The 12,384-nt window shown below is 36.7% G+C and overlaps 1 protein-coding gene across 1 annotated transcript in view; it reads right to left on the reverse strand.

The window, feature by feature from the left end:
* LOC123767891 (ecdysone receptor) overlaps positions 1-12,384 on the reverse strand; it is a 579,936-nt gene that overhangs the window by 566,690 nt on the left and 862 nt on the right.

The following is a 12,384-nucleotide window of genomic DNA, read 5'->3' on the forward strand; positions in this document are numbered from 1 at the left end:
TGTGGATAGGCAAGCAGGAGGGTTACTCAGTAGACAGAATATTGAAGTTCTTGCGAGGCAGGATCAGGTATAACATTTGGGGTTTACAGCTCATGCTCGGTGATACAGAAAATGTGTTTACTGAGAATTATATAAACTATATATAAATGTAGTATTTTCCCTTGTAAATTGATGTAAATATGATCTGTATATTGTATATTATTTAATAACGAAGAAAAAAGAATATACAGTATTTATTAATGCGTTAAAATTAGTTTCTCGACAAATTGTGTTTTTTTATAGAAATTCAGCTTATTCACCCACACACACTCATATATTGCATGGACTTAAGTAAACGTATAGTAATACCGTCTGGGCCAGTATTACAATACTATAAGGTATTACTATACGAAGAAATTAACGCGTGATGAATAATGTAAAAATGTATGACCACGAATGGAAAACGCTCACACTAGCTCATATATTATTTACATGTAGATGTCAGTAATATTACAACTACTTCGGTATTATTACGCTAAGTGTATTCCGTTACAAAGATACCAGCCGTTTCATGCCAGTTACATCAGCAATGGGGTGTAGAGAGATAGGCAAGGTCTGGGCTCGGAGGGAGGTGGAGTTTGGATCAAATAGCTAAATACTGAACGAGTTGGCACTATGGCGCGTTCGTGCGTGCCACTGTTGGTGGGTCCGTCCGTCTGTCCCTCCAGCAGATGATCGATCAGCTGGGAAGCCAACAGGGTAGGTGCCGAGTGCCATCCCCCCCCCCCACACTACTCCCCTCCCCCCCGTGGCACGTCACGAACTGGGTTCAACAATCCCAAGCAACTTACAGAGGAAGGCGTAACTTTCCCTTCTGGATGTATTAAGTATTATTTGGGTATACAGGCCTACCCATTCCAAATGTCCTCAAACTGAGACTATCACCAGGTATCGGTCTTCTTTGCGTGTACATGTATGTTCCCTGGTGTGTCGGTTTGACATATTCCAGGATGTGATATTCATAATTGTATCATATGCCAAACCAAGCCAAACAGGTTCCGAATGTGGTGAGTCAGGTTGGAAAAAGTTAGGTCAGAGTCTAGTTAAATTTTCGCACAGTTAATGTTATGCTGGGCTAAGGTTAGGTTAAGGTTAGGCTAGTAGGCTTGGTAGGAAATTCTAGAGGTCCTAAAGGTTATTAATTTTTTGCTAGGCTAAGGTCAAGTAAGCTAGGATCAGACTAAGTTAGAGTACGTTATATCAATACAGTTTATGTTTGGCAATACTAAAGTCAGTTTAATATTACGCTAAAATCCAGCAAGGTCATAGTAGGGTAGAATATATCAATTGTGTTACCCTTATGTTTGGTTAGGCTGATATCAATCTGATCAGGTCATGATACACGAGAGTGAGAGTACCGAAAACACAACCCTAAACTACAGCATCCAGATAATTTAAACATGTACCTAACACACTACACGAGACACCATCCTGATCAAAATATAAATCCCTACCCTTCAACAATATCCGTCTAATGTCAAATTTAACTGTCTGTCCATCCGCTAAGTTGGAGCTTTCCCGGCAAATGTGCTTCTTATATCCATAAAACAAAATACGCACAAAACTGCGATCAGTAATATCCAAAAGAGCCGTCAGAGATACGAGCCTATGCCATATCGGGAAAATAGCAATAACCGGTTCCGAAGTTAACTCTCTCGCAAGGACCATAAAACTTGCACATCTCCAGGCTTTAGCGAATAAAAGCCTAACGCACCCACACGTAGTAACCTGTATTCTTCATGGCAAGTAAATATACGTCGCCCCCTTACACAAAGCCTTCAAGTTTTCATCCCGTAGGGGTAGTAAGGTGGAAGGAAGAATATTAACCTAAAATACACCTCCCACGGACTGTATTTAGAATGTCAAACCTTTCTTAGTAACCAAATCTGTTTAGCTACTACTTTACGAGGACTTTTTACAATATTCACTTAATTGCTTTTAATAGCTATCTCTCTTACCAACCTTCATTTTCCCTTTCCTTACCTCTTGGACTAAAATTAAGTGCAAGAGGGCATTAAGAGTTGACTTATATTCCTATTAGTTACTACAATTGCGGCTGCTACATCTTCAGAAGGAATTCCTTCTGAAGATGTATTATTAAATACGAAAGTACTTAAGGAAATTCCTGTTTCAATTCTTCCTTCGTGGTCTGACACTGTCATATATATATATATATATATATATATATATATATATATATATATATATATATATATATATATATATATATATATATATATATATACATATATATAGTATATACATATGTGTGTGTGCGTGTGTGTGTTACAGCACCGTCGGCCTACGGTAAATATAGGCCAGGTCAAAACGTTAGAACAATTTATGAAACGGTAAATAGTATCTCAACAAACAAAAACAAAAATAAAAAATAAATAGACTCGTAGTAATCTAACTTGTTGTAGTTTATGGACATAATAATGGTAATAATAATAATAATAATATCATTGTAATAATATTAATAATAATAATAATTGTAACGCAAACTCTAGTTCGATTCATTGCAGAATTCGCTATTATTTATTTAAATCTTCAACTAGACATCACTATCGTATACCGTTGCCACACCACAGCCCAAACCACAAGTCTATTCCTCTCTGCTCTGGAAATTGGTCCAAAGGAAACATTTCTGTCGCTCCATAGGCTACGACATTGCTCGACCCATATATCTAGCCTATACCTTCCCCGATGCCCTAACATGGTCCAAACTAAACGTCCTTAGCACTCTATTACCACAACATAGCCTCAAGTCTATATCCCAAATCACAGTCTTCTTCTATTCCGCTCGTCCGGTTCAAATTGCGAGAGAAATTTTCCGAGGGGTTTCCCTATTTCGCGTGGCATTGAAGCCAATCTGAGGGCGGTATGGACGAACTTCATATGTTAACAGCCATGGGCATACATCCCGTTCTCCCGAGCGTTCCCAACGTCACTCAACTGTTGTACTAAATTGCCCAAACCTAACCTACCCGAAGACTACGAGCAGAAAACGGGACATCACGTAAGTTTCGCAAGGCGCTACCGTTTCTAGAACATCAGTTTTTGCCTTAGGGAAATTATACGTCAAACTGTGATGTACAGTACTATTCATAAGCACGGGTTTGGGAGTAAGCGAGATAACCTCGGGTTTGAGCATTTATAGCGCTCGTCTACAAACGTGCCAACATAACGGCTCTTAAATGTCCATGGACTGTGAAAAGTACGAAATACTACTGCTATAACAACCTTCTTAACTACAACATTCACTGCTACTGCTACCACAAATAACAATCCTATTATCACCACTAGTTACTACCATGAGCATTACTACACCACTACCAGTAGTATAACTCTTAATACCATTACTGCCACCATCACCACGACCTCCCGACACCAGGATCTACTACTGAACAAGATAATGACATCATTACCCAAATTAATTTTGGCAACAACTCTACACACAAAGTGGAAAGTAAAAGTTAGAGTTCTCTCAACACTGTAAGAATATTTTCGGTGTTTTAAAGCTTATACAGTATTAATATGCATTTAATATTGACCCTCCTTTTAAGCATCCCTTGCTGTTGCGATATATCAATTACCATAACAAAGTTCCTATGTTTGGCTTGCTGCTTCTTCAGTAACCAGAAAGGCAATACTGCTTTATTGTTTTTATTCAGTATATTAAGCATGTAAATATACTTTATGTGTACCTTCATTACTTTTTCATCAGCAACAAAATACAAGTTGCTTTATTTTCGCTGTTTAAAATATTATTTTCACTCATGAAATGTTAACATTATTCTGGGATTGGTATCTACTAATCGCTAAACCACAGCTCCAAGAGAACTCCAATCAGACTCGAGATCAAACTCTTCTTACGTGTTGGGAAACCTTTATTTGCAGAGAATAAAGGATCTTGTTAGCAATGACAACCCTCTCTAGAGAATTTTATGTCATTTAGAAATTTCTAATAGAGAGATGGTTTGTTGGTGATCAATATGTAATCATGTTGGAATTAGGTCACAGTTTGAATGTTCTGTGATCAAAATGAGACAGAATTAAGCAAGTATCTGTGTAATTAATATATAATTTAGACAATAACATTATGGTTGTAATTTAAAAAATATATATAATTCTACGTCTTCTTATGAATCATTGAATGTTTAAGCTCACAGCTAAGAGCCTTGCTAATGTCAGCTTAGCTCATTGATGTAGTTAGGAAACCCATTACCACTCTTTTAAATTATGTCTATTTAAATTCAATGGTGCCTCTTTAGGCTAAGCCTGTCTCCTCCCTCCACTGACGTCCTAAACCTGTGTTCTCCATCCACTGACGTCCTTACCCAGTGTTCTTCCTCCACTGGCGTCCTTATCCAGTGTTTTTCCATCCATTGACGTCCTTAGCCAGTGGTTTTCCATCCATTGACGTCCTTAGCCAGTGGTTTTCCATCCACTGACGTCCTTTGCCAGTCTCCTCCATCCACTGACGATCTAAACTTGTGTTCTCCCTCCACTGACGTCAACTGATTTCGAGTAAGATAAGTTATCGCTCGAGGTACACAACCGTACAATGCTTTAAAAAATTGATTGGCAATATGCTGGTTTAATGAGAGGCATGTGGGGGTGTTAGAGGGTCCAATGGATGCTGGGAGGCGTGATGGGAGAGATAAGATAGATGATGGGGAAAATAGTTGGGGTGGATGGGAAAATTGAATAGTGATGAAGGATAAGGCGGATGGTGAAATGGGGAAGGTTTGGAGCGGGTGAAAGTTGGGGTAGAGGGGAAGGGATGTGTAGAATGGCTGGGATGAGGATAGGATGTTAAGAATGATAGGGAAGAAATCAGACTGCAATCTCGGACACCGTTAATCCTGAACATGACCTGGATTTATATCACATTTTGGCAGCATAATGAACCCCGACACTGGACCAACAACTCTTCCCTTTTCCCTCAATCCGAACGACAATGGAAGAGGACGATGCAATTAGACATCGCCCGTCCGTAGTGAAATGTTGCAATTATCTTACCGCCTACATGAGTAAATCCCGTGAGGCATCATTAATCTCCGTAGATCTTCGCTCAACGTTTCGTTAATTCGAGACAGGTTATACAGTACTAGCATTGTTTCAAAGATGGTTTTACCATCTTAAGTTTTTTCTAAGGTTCTATTTTATTATTTCATACTTTGCACTATTTTTTGTAAGCCTATATTCGCCTATGTCAAGCAAATATTTACATTACAGCACCTTTTCTATTCTAGCCTGTGGTTTTTATGAATGCTCTACTATATTATTTATTTGTTTATTGTTATATTCCTCCGCATTCTCGGTGCTCTTCTGTATGTTGACTGTGTCCTGCTTGTGTTTCAGTGTTCTGTTTGCTGTGTTACCGAGTGTTCTGTTTGCTGTGTTACCGAGTGTTCTGTTTGCTGTGTTACCGAGTGTTCTGTTTACTGTGTTACCGAGTGTTCTGTTTGCTGTGTTACCGAGTGTTCTGTTTGCTGTGTTACCGAGTGTTCTGTTTGCTGGGTTACCGAGTGTTCTGTTTGCTGGGTTACCGAGTGTTCTGTTTGCTGTGTTACCGAGTGTTCTGTTTGCTGTGTTACCGAGTGTTCTGTTTGCTGTGTTACCGAGTGTTCTGTTTGCTGTGTTACCGAGTGTTCTGTTTGCTGGGTTACCGAGTGTTCTGTTTGCTGTGTTACCGAGTGTTCTGTTTGCTGTGTTACCGAGTGTTCTGTTTACTGTGTTACCGAGTGTTCTGTTTACTGTGTTACCGAGTGTTCTGTTTACTGTGTTACCGAGTGTTCTGTTTACTGTGTTACCGAGTGTTCTGTTTACTGTGTTACCGAGTGTTCTGTTTGCTGTGTTATCGAGTGTTCTGTTTGCTGTGCCAACCTACTGGAGCCGATACTAATTAGTTCAAAGAAGTGACAATAGTGTAGTGACATTAATACCCCCTAAACCACCGCCATTTTCGCTAAGGTGTCGATAGCGTAATAATGTAGCGTGTTCAGTAAGAGGGCAAGTGTTCCTCATTATTGAGAACTTGTGCTTTCGTTGTTCGTATGCATGGTATGTTTTTGAGGTTCTCTGCTTTCCGTTTCATTTAGAGTTGCGTGTCTTATACTTTGTGTTCTTTGACCCTTTACCTTTGCTCTCAATGTGTTTTAACAAACTAGTAAAATTTTTTTTGGTTTTATGTACGTTCAATCATTCTTTGATGTTATCATGTTCTAGCCTATGTATTCTATTGCAACTGATATCTAGCGTTTTCTTATGTGAAATATCAGAGGCTACAGCTATTCAATACTCTTCCGGCAAGCATAAGAAACACTGCTGGAACAAAAGTAGACTTAAAACAACAAGAAATTAGACGTTTCTACAAGAAGCACCAGACCAACCAGGTTGTAGTGAATATGTAGGTCTGAGGGTCGCACTAACCAACAGTCTGTTGGTCCAAGTTATCACAGGTCAAGCCTGGTCCCAGGCAGGAATTGGGCAACAGAAAAACTCCCAGAACCCACTCCAGGTATGATCTAGGTATAGGCCTGCTATTACTGTGCATATATATATATAAAAATTGTCATGTCTCAATGTTTTGTGATCAACTGATACTCATTTTGCATTCTATGTATTTCATTTATATTATGCCATGGCTTTAACACAGCCAAAGCCTAGCTTATGTATTTTAGACAAATTTTCTTTTCTAATTATTGCATATGCTATTCAACTCCTTTTATGTACTCTTGCTCTGAAAACCAATATGATCAACTGTTTTACGTGCTCTAACATCTTATATGGACAACTTCTGTATATTCTAGAATCCTGTGTTCTATTATGCTGTTTGTTCTAGCACCCAATTGGTTCTACTGTTAATGTATGTATCTGCATTCTACGAGAACTACTGTTCTTTATGTTCCAGCATCCTGCGTTATATTATATATTTTTTACTTTTCTGTATATTCTAGCATACAATGTGATCTGCTATTGTGTAGCCTATGTTCTACTATTCTAGCTATATGTTCTAGTATTATTATATGTGTTATAGTGTTATATGTGTTCAAGAATTATGTTCTGTTGTTTGGTATACTGTTATTCAGTTTATTGTTCTCTACCTTCTATTATTTTTTATATTTAATTTTCCGGATATTCAAGTGCTGGCCTGTTGTTCTAAATGTTCGATTATTTATGTTCTGTGAGTTTTGCTTTATACAGTACAGTATATTATTGTTTGCTGAACACTTTTGAACAATTATATGACTGCTTCTTCGCTCTAATAATTCTATGTAGAATTATTTTATTATTCTTTGTATATTTATAGTGATATAATATTTTATTATTATTTTTGTTCTATTATTTTGTCAACACTTCTTTGTTAATTTTATTGTTCAATGCGATCAAATGACTTCCTCTGATTATATTTAGAGTGTTCCAGTACTTTAAGTTTATGATTTATCGTTCTTAAGGCTTTACTTTTTATAGTATGATTTTCAGTAGCCATATGTTATTCTATGTCTTCTATTTTTATTTGTTGCAATGTACCTTGGCACTTCTGTGTTTTGCATGTTGTCTTCTTTCGTTGTGATATTGTTCAAGAAGCTCTTCTTCTCATGGCAATCGGGTTTCTCCTTCTACTTGTGATCCACAACGTCTCCAATTCGAGCGTTCGTTCGAAATGGCTATGTCACAACCAGTAACATATTTTAGTTTAAATTTGAAGACCAGACCCACACACTAGAAGGTGAAGGGACGACGACGTTTCGGTCTGTCCTGGACCATTCTCAAGTCGATTGTGAGAATGGTCTCAAGACAATCGACTTGAGAATGGTCCAGGACGGACCGAAACGTCGTCGTCCCTTCACCTTCTAGTGTGTGGTCTGGTCAATATACTTTAGCCACGTTATTGTGACTCATCGCCTGTTGTAAGTTTGAATTTTGGTTTTGGCACATGCACTGGAATTGGTTACTTTATTAAATGCCATGTTTTTCCCAGAACACACTCAGGCAATCGTTTTACATTACATCAAGGTCACCAATTACTGCTAGGTGCACAGAGGGGAGGAATCCAGTCAGTTCCATCCTATTTAGGCTGCATGTTTTCACATGAAAATAGCAGGTGTACACTGTTTTCATTCGATGTTTTGCCTTTCAATGTTCTTCAAATAAACTGTTTTAATTTTGTTTCGACCTTGTTAGTTATTAACAAAAAATTTCAACTAGGATACGCCTAATTTAACGCGCAACTGATACCTATAAAAACATGCTACTTAATCTCATTTTGGCTGCATGTCATCCACATATTTCTCCAATCCTTTACTGTAACTTTGTATTTACGTGTTCATATTTTAAAATGCACTTTTGAAGGTTTGTAAACCTGTCTGGTGTTTTGCTTCACCATCTTCACCTTGCTTACAAATTGCATTGTTTTACACTCATGTCGACGGAGAGCACTTACAGAAAACAATTGTTTGATACAAAATGCCGGGTGTGCCTCACGAGGCGACATCCCAACCAATCATTCATTATCTAGGTGTACTGGGCATGACTGGGGGATAAGCGACAGCCAATAACTAAGCGCCCATTCCACAGACAGCCAATCATTAAGCGTCTCGGGGATTATTTGTCAGCCTAAGACCACACCGTGGCGACCTTGAGTTTGGTACTCCATTCCTGCGCTTCTACCCAAATCCCTCTGATCGTCCATTTTCTTACTATTTTCCTGTGGTAAAAGCATCAATAATCCAAGGGTAATAATACAATTGCTAATAACACAAAATAATAAGCCTGAGGCGTGTACTTGGGAATATCCAGCTCATAGGTTCGAATCCTTATCACGGCTCCTACGGATTTCTTATTATTATTATTATTACTACAGCATTAGTAAACAATAATTAGATTATTATTAAAATTACCATGTTATCGTTAATATTTCTACTTATCATTACCAGCATCATCTAATAAATTATTAATAAAACTAACGATAAAAGATCGTACATTAATATAGTATAACATGAAATGAAAATTCGATAAACAAAATACTATCAACTGAAACAATATTTTTATATTATGATTTGGGCCTAACACACTAAATCATTTTAAATTAAAAGTAATGGAGCTTGCAATAATCTTAGGCTTTCTAAGACAGAAAATTTTTTTATTCTATGCCTACAGATGAGTAAAAATGTGCTAGATAAACAAAACAACAGGGATAAGCTATAACAAACGAAATAATACCGGAATAATATAGAAACAACATTGGAGCAATATGGGAAGGATTTGGCAGTAATATGACAGTAATACCTCGGTATTTACGAAAAAGGTGAGTGAAGGTCGCTGCCATAGGTTATTAAGCGGAATCAAATTACGAGAAACAACACACAAACGTACCAATGACGGACAGCTACTACGGAAAATACTAAAACTAAATTTAAGTAGAAAAACGAAATCATGATAATAATGAACAGACGACGGATCTTAACATAAGGTGATACAAAAGGTAAAATATATTTATTACGTTAACCTCTATTCAAGTGAGCATAATATTCTCTTAAGAACAAAATGAGAAACAATGACAAAGTAATATTAGGTTAAAGAGGTCGAATAATAATATTAAGTAAAGAACAGAAGCTGAAAGGAAAAAGCATTGCCTAGGCTGAAAGACTTGACACAACTTGCGTTACTAATTATTATACAACTGAATCACATGGTATAAAATATCCCAAGCTCAGAAAGTCAGTTATACGGAACAAGCCAAGCGTTATAACACAGAAAAATAAGGAGAATGTTATTTTGGTTATCTGACAATAATAACTATCATTACAATATTTTTAAAAATATACAAAATCAACTTCTTGCTTAGTCTTACGAAAATTTACATAATATACATAATATGTATAATATGTATATTAAAGTACATAATATGCACACTGCTCGTGCAACTGTACAACTCTAATGCTTCTTCGTGGTAAATCCTTCATTAACATTTTAACAATGAAGATAATACGATTAATGGATAATAAAAATTTGAAACCGAGGCAAAATAATGAGACGCCCAAGAAAATAACAGAACGTATTTTTCCTTATCGATCAAAGCACAGCACAAATATTAACCACTTTGTACCAGCCTGCCAGTTACCCTGAATCATATAATCTGTTACGTATAATCGAGTTTTAGCTCAACAGTTAAGCGCTAGTTGCCCTGAAAGGTGCAATAGTAATTGTTTGGACTAAGTCTATAATTGCGTTACAGCTTGGATGGTTATATCTAGCTTATAATGCCTAAATTGGTTGTTCATGTTTATTATAAACGCTTAACAGTACCGTCTCTGCAAATAATAAATACAGTACTGTATTTTAATAAATTCCTTAGGTCATATGTCGTATAAGATTCAGTAAATTTAAAATTTCCTTTCATCAAATATCTGGTTTCCCTTGTAGACCTCTATCACCACGATTATTACACTTGACAATTACTATTTGAAGAACTTAATAAGAATGTATAAATTCTCCTAGTTATTTCACATCCACAGAAGCTGTAAGAAATTGGCATATAATGATAAAATATTTCGTAGTAATGATGCCCAATGAAATGTATCGTCCAATTGAACTGTATCTCCAAACTTGGTCAAATAGGGGTTTAACATCAAAAGCAGCAGATAATTTTGTGAATTTTGTGAAGTACATATTAGAGGATGTACAAACACAAAAGCCGTACCAGGGCCTACAAGATGTGGGTCCATGACTGCGCTGCGGATGTCGTCAGCGTATGGGTAGACTTCTGACCAGTAAGTCCACATGCCAAACAGGTACAGTAGTGATGAATATCTACAATCAGCGACTGCATGAGCAGCAAGAGGTAGGTTAAAGAGCGCATGTGCAGGCCTGCGCAGTTGAACTGCGCAAACCTGATCGGCGCACATTTGCACAGTATCTGCACGCGATTTTGAACATCATCGATTAATTGTACTCATATTTTATAAATTATTCCTTACGTTTATGTATAATGCATAAGAAATTTGTTGACGTTATGAATAATGGGCTATATCAGTGTCACTGAACTAACATTACGCAAACTGACATGCAGATACTGCACAACTAGGCTAGCGGTGCCATGCGCACAATTTGTCCTTGCTATCCTTAAAATTTGATGGATCACTTTTATGTAAATATCAGTGTATCTGTAGATCACGAAGATAACACGTGGCATAAAGGGTGTAGATCACAGATGGAAAACAAAGCAAATCGTGTGAGCAAAGCATGTCTATATTTCAACACATTATATATATATATATATATATATATATATATATATATATATATATATATATATATATATATATATATATATATATATATATATATATATTTATATATATATATTTATATATATATATTTATATATATATATCAGAATGTGGAACACAGAAAGCAGTCACATATAGCATATAATAAAACGTTTACCATGGAAATTATAAATATAGCACAAATATTATTATTGAACACTTCGACATTTTAAAAGTTTCAATGTTTATAGTTATTACTAATGACAACAATATAAAAAATAATAATATAATACAGATGACGAAAAATTCAGGAAGAAACTAGTTAAATTACCAATAGTCATTAAAACAATGATGACACAAGAGTGTCATATCATTATGCCACTAAAATATAACGCTATGCTTTCGGGCGACAATAAGGAGAAACCATGTAAGTAGGTAGTTAGTTCTGTGCCAAAGTTTTGTCTACCAAGATATAGCTGACTGTACGGTAATCGTTATTTTAGGAGGAACGGCTCATACTGCATTATTCCAAATAAAGATTACGGGAAACTATATTTTTGTTCAATGCCACATTTGATCACAAAGTAAATTATAAAGCCGTAGATTCTGAAGTTTGAAGTCTGTAATAACATAAAAACTCCATTAAACTCAATATTGATAACTAAAACCTGTAAACCCTGTACAGCACCGTTATATTTATATTATGAGATTTGGCTAGATAATAACCTTGCCTCAACTCAGAACCACTTCTCAATCTTCTTGAACAAAATCAAAAGTAATTCATAAGAACCTACTGATGGCTCAAGTTTTCTCCTCATCACTTAAAACCAGCCCTTGTACAGAGCTCCCCGAGACAACTCAGGTCATCGATGCCACGGCAATGGTCATTGCCGTGTGCCAATTAGTTAACTGCAAACCCCACTGACGAGTATATTACAAGGTTACGGAGTCACGTGACCCAATCCTCTAGCGCAGATGAACTCTGGCTTTGCCGTCGGCTCACCTGCAGCCGCTGGGGTCATCAGCATTACATGACAACCACTGCTTCAATACCATATCATTTCGA

Source organism: Procambarus clarkii, chromosome 86 (assembly GCF_040958095.1).
Source record: "Procambarus clarkii isolate CNS0578487 chromosome 86, FALCON_Pclarkii_2.0, whole genome shotgun sequence".
NCBI lineage: Eukaryota > Metazoa > Arthropoda > Malacostraca > Decapoda > Cambaridae > Procambarus > Procambarus clarkii.